General features: G+C 40.2%; 1 long non-coding RNA gene across 1 annotated transcript; it reads left to right on the forward strand.

Moving 5' to 3' along the window:
• The first annotated feature begins 201 nt into the window (after positions 1–201).
• Positions 202–948, forward strand: LOC147610305 (uncharacterized). Its single transcript, XR_015264013.1, has 3 exons — positions 202–383; positions 468–703; positions 790–948. It is a non-coding gene; the product is annotated as an uncharacterized LOC147610305 (long non-coding RNA).
• Positions 949–5,691: the final 4,743 nt, after the last annotated feature.

The following is a 5,691-nucleotide window of genomic DNA, read 5'->3' on the forward strand; positions in this document are numbered from 1 at the left end:
AAGTTGTATCAAGTGGCCATTGCTTCTTGCAGCAAGGCTAGGCAGCTTTCATTATTATCTTTACTTGGGTCTAATTTGAATTTGAAGAATAGTTATGGAATGCCATCAAGTGACCATGCCTTCATTGGGTGGCTTGCAAAGGAAGTTTTTATGAACCAAGTTCTTGAAGAGTGTCATAGGTTGTTATCACAGGTTCAGGCTTCCTTTGTTGGTGTTTCTCCTTTGGAGTTGCCAGAGCATCCTACACTATGCGAATATTTTGAGGATATTGTGGCAAGACATTGGAGTGATTTGTATGAGCCTTTTGCATCCTTCATGTCTGTGGCTACCGTGCCTGCAAAACAGGTTGACCTTGTGAATGCAAGCAGAAGAGTTGTTTATAGGTAAGCATTCATCTTTCATTGCCTTATTCTTGAATTTCTATTTCATAGTGTTCTTATGCTTTCAACTGCCTGGGTTTTGAATAGGTTTATTCTTCATTTGCTGGAAACAAAAAAGTTACAGACCATTCCATCTATTTGCAAGGCATGGACAGTGCTCAATCCTCCTACATATTGCATGTACACACACATAAAGTCTTTCGTGAGGACATGACTGCAAAAGGAACTATAAGGCTTTCAGAGTGGGAGAGAAAGCATTGTCCATGGTGGATAGAGATGAGTAGTGGAAAGTGTGTGGAGGAGGAGACATTAATGCTAGAGAGGTATATTTCTCATGTTGGTTATTTATGTGCCTCTTGTTCTTAACTAGTTTTTTGTGATTGACTTGCTCCATGGGTTTCTTGATAAGGCATTCGAAAGGTCAATGTAAATCTGATTCTGGATCCTCTGGAGACATGACAGAGGAGCAGTGTAAAAATCTAGAGGAGCAACAAAAGATGTTGGTGGAGAAACAAAAGGAAAATATAGGGAATCCTGATCCTACAAAACCAGGGAGAAGGAAGAATACCGACTTGGATGGAGATGGTAAGCTGCAAAATCTTTGTTGAGGTTTTCCAATTCCTTTTAGTCTAGTATTGTCATTTGATATGCATTATGTTTGCAGATACTCCGGAAGTTGATGACTCTGGGATAGTGAGAAAGCCTTTCTCCATTGAATTTATTTGGGTTCCATTGTCTTTTTTTACCACATTGGAAACATCCCCTCATACCTAGGAGTTGGGTAAAGGTATGGGAGTTTGACTATATCAAATTGGGCAAAGAGATAGTGCAATCACAGCTTGCAGATGGATATCAAGAATTACACGATTTTTTTGCACTTCTACACCAACAAGGGAAGAAACAAAACTCTAAACAATGCACATGGAGTGTGGACTGTTGCATTGTGGATCTTCCCACAGGGTATGCTACAGGTTCCACCTTGGAATGTTATCACAGAAGATCGTATCTCCTCTTCCTTGGCCGTTGCTGCAGCTGTGATGGATGACAATGGGTGGACATTGGTTTTCTGTTCTCCATCTACTCTGCCTACTGTGGAGTGCTATGCAGTAAGATTAAAAATGGAGGTGGCTTGCAGGTAAATTTATTTGTGTTGAACACTTCATGAAGTCTTGCGGGTTATAGGCTAGGGTTTGATTCTGGTACATATTGTTTTGTTTCAAGCAGATGGATAGTACAAAGCATGGAACCTCAAGGCATTTCAAACACACTTGGGATTGGTGTGAAGGTGAGTCTTCAGATGTATGTTTGCTTCTACTTCTGTATCATAAATCACATAGAAATTGACTCATGCTTTTTTGAATAGTCTTATGTTTTCCATGCTATGGCTATGAGGAGGATAGGACAAAGACCCACATTTAACATGCAATCAGCAAAGGGTGTGGCCTCCATGATAAGGACGAGTTTAGATGGCAACTTGCTTCCACATTACTTGCCTTTAGTCCATCATTCCAAAAGAGTTGGCAAGGGAGGTGCATGGCATGGATCTCTTGAGAAGAGTCCTGCATTCATACTTATGTTCTTGGAGATGTTGTGTCCTCCAAATGGTTCCATTCTTGAGATGGGGGCAGGGATAGGACCAGGATTGAGGGCTGCACTCCACTCTGGTCGCCCTTGCTTGGCAATAGAAAATGACCCAGAGATATGTACTGGACTACTTCTAGGAGTGGTGGATGCTATTTATGCAGGTGTGGGATCGTCTACACAGCAGCATATGCTCATGGACGTCGATGCCGAGGAGGAAGAAATCAATGTTGCTGTGCCATTGGACTAGTGAGTAAAAAATGTTGTTCTTTATTTTGAATGAATACCTTTCATTTACACATGTAAGGGAGTTCAAGAGTTTCATTTTGAAGTGAATTGCCAACTTACGCGCAGAGAGTATGGCCATGCACATGGAAAGGAACGACAAATCATATAACTATGAGTTGAGGGAGAAGAGGAGACGACGGACTTTATTTGTGGATGACTCTGCCGATGAGAATTAGTTTATGGTTATACTTTATGGTCTACTAGACATTGGTGCTATCTCACATACACGATATTTATTTTTTGCTATCATTTTGATTCTGAAATTTTGTGACATTATGCGTATGAGACAATAGTTCAGAAAACTTTTTTTGGGTGCACTCTAGTTTATTAATGCGTAAGTAAAATCTACATTGGAGGTACATATTGTTTTGGATTTTGGAAACAATCTTGAGCTTCTATTTTGTTGGTTGGCATTATTATTTAATGTAAGATTCTATGATATGCATTCCTTCTCCTTCATACGTTGTCACTCTTACTTCTTATATTACCTGCATCTGGTAAACTTGTTGCATGTGGTTTGTAAAATATCACTTGTTGGCGGCTTACATATAGATGAGCAAGCTGAAGTGCACACGTACATTTATTGGTTGGATTGGTTCATTGAAATTCAAAATTTAAATTACGCTTGTGGGTTACAATTTTTAGTGTGGAATCCTGGATTCATGATCTGGATTTAATGTTTTTTTGGTTAGGAATATATTGGGCCAAAACTTCCACATCTAGTAAAAGTTTTATGCAATATGCTCAAACCTTGTTCATGGATGGAATCACATACATGAGTGGCCAACTTAGAGAAACAGTCTACTTTGGGTGTGAGGAGAATAGAGAAAAATAATAATGAATTTAAAAATATGAATGTTCCGAAAGATAATATATCATTCTAGGGGGTTTGCAAATGACCTTGACCTGTTTTAACATTTTCTTTAAATACTATACATGGAAAGTTTGTACTATTAGAATTGAATAAATATAGTTGGTATTTAACATATGCCACCGTAATAGTGTTCCAATATGATTCCTTGAATGAATATACATTAAAAAATGTTGCAAAAAGGCTCGCTCGGACTTCTCCGCTCGTGGTTTTCTGCTCGGATACCTGTAAAACCCCAAAGTGGTCGTTCTGTTTAGAGAATCCTTTACGGAAATTTTATTCATATCACGTGATTGCCAGGATCATGAATTGTGCTAACCGCAGTAGATAGGTTGATCATCAAGTAGAGGAAGAAGAGCTCAATTCTGATGTTTGCAACAAGGGCCTTCATAGAGCCCCAACCGGGTCCTTTCAAAGGAGAAGAAGAAGATTTAGGTGAAACTCTTGAGAAATGGATTGAGGTAATGGAGGAATACTTTGATGTGACTGGGTATAATGACTTGGGGGCAGGCTGAAAATCATTGAGACAGCTCGGGTAGCCTAGAGAAATCATTGTGATTCTAATCATTTGGGAAGGAACACCCAGACTTGGGAGGATTTGAAAGCCTATCTCCGGAAGAGATTTTGTCCCCCAGCGTTCGTAGAAAATAAGATGAATGAATTTCTAGAGCTGACTTAGGGCAGCCGAATGATAGAGGAATATCACCAGGGCATTTGCCCTCCTTCTCAAGTATGCTCCACCCTTGGATGAGAAGAAGATGTTGGACAAGTTCATTCAATTAAATGAACCTCTGGATACAGTGGTCAAAAATGCTAAGCCAACTTCTATGGTAGAAGCAGTAAGGATAGCAAAGGATTTTTCAAAAGCTTTTGTGGTAAAGATTCCACCAAAACTAGCACCCTCCTCTTTCAAGAGAATTCAAACTCCGGGAAGTACTTCCAACTCTCCACCTCCAAAGAGACAGCAAGGGATTAGTCAAACCTAGAATATGGGAGAATTTAAAGTAGAACGAAGATCATTCCCCCATGGCATATTTCCAGAAGCATCAGGTATTTCTAAGATACAGAAAGATGAACTCATAAGCTAGAATAGATGTTTTGGATGTCAAGGTTTTGGGCATCAACTCAAGGACTGCCCAACCCCTTCCATGTCAATGGACCAAAGTAATCAAGGACATAGAATTCCAAGACCTATCCCTTCGTTCCAGAGTAACCAAGGATTCCCTTGTTGCCATAGTCAAGAAAATTTCAGAGGGAGGATACCAGCACGACCTGCAACTTTAGTACAAAGTAGTTTCAAACTTCCCTCCCAGAATCGTGGAAACCCAAGAGAAAGAGTTCCACATGATTCACCTCCTCAGGTCAATCACAAGATGTGAGAGAGAGAAACACAAAGGAAGGGGACGGAGAGATTTGACAGCAAAAGCCATAGCTCTGCTGTGCTAGAGCCGTAGATTCCAGCTCCACAGAGGCCTCATCCTTTTAGTGAAGACTTAAAGAAGATCATCCCAGCAGATCATCTTTCTCCGTTGTTGGATGAATCCAACAAGATCATCTTTCTCCTCTGTTGGATGCATCCACTGTTGGATATCACAAGCACCGTTAGCCCGCCACCCTCCTAAACATCAAAAGGAAGTCCTCGTTCACATAATCCGAAAAACACAGAAAAACAATGCCGAGATGACTCACATGATGACAAGGAAGGAGACGATGCAGAGAGCCCTGCGTTCAAGCTCTTTGTAAGCTCTTCGTCCCTCCCCTCACAGTTAGAGCTTTCGTAGCAGCCTCTCCTTGTAAGCGCTTCCCACCTCCCCTCTCAGTTATGAGCTTTTCATAGTAGTCTCTCTATGAATCATCATGCCCTCAACTCTACTTGGCAATTTTTCATGAAGCAAAGTGGAAGTGAGCTTACAAGATCTGAGGACAAGATCTGAAGCACGAGCCAAAAGTAGAAGCAGTTCACGAACCAAAGCCAAGGAAGTAGCAAGAAGCCGGCGTAGAAAAAGTTACGAGCCTGTGACGAGAGGACCGTCAATGGTAGGCCAGAGAGGCTCTTACACACAACGCTGTTTTTTGGACAGTGCAAACATCTTGGACACAGCTAATTTCGCTCATAAAATGGATGGCTAGAGTTTGATGAGAGTGCAGAGCTGCGCTTAGAGGCCGTTTGCTACAAGAGAAGACCACTTGTCGTAGCTTTGGCGTGACGATATCGAATGGTGGAGGTCAAGTAAATGCATGTCCACTCCATCATATGTACAAAAACGGGCGTTTCTTGAGGTTGATGGTTTCAACGTTTCAAATCCAGTGCTCGAGCATGGACATTGTAGTCACATGCATGATTGGAACGTTATCTTTCTTACTTTGAAAAATGATTTATACCAAATTTTATAATTGTCTTGGATTAATTATCAATGCAAATGAATTTCATATTTTTTTTCATAATTTGAAATAAAACATTTATCATATCAAAATATAATATTTAAACAAAAACAACGCAAGCCATACACTAAGTTTTGAGTCAATTTTATTTAAATGCAAAGTTGATAGATTTAAAAAATAACATATTCT

Source organism: Cibotium barometz, chromosome 49 (genome assembly GCF_041138505.1).
Source record: "Cibotium barometz isolate CiBa-2024 chromosome 49, ASM4113850v1, whole genome shotgun sequence".
In the NCBI taxonomy this organism is placed as follows: domain Eukaryota; kingdom Viridiplantae; phylum Streptophyta; class Polypodiopsida; order Cyatheales; family Cibotiaceae; genus Cibotium; species Cibotium barometz.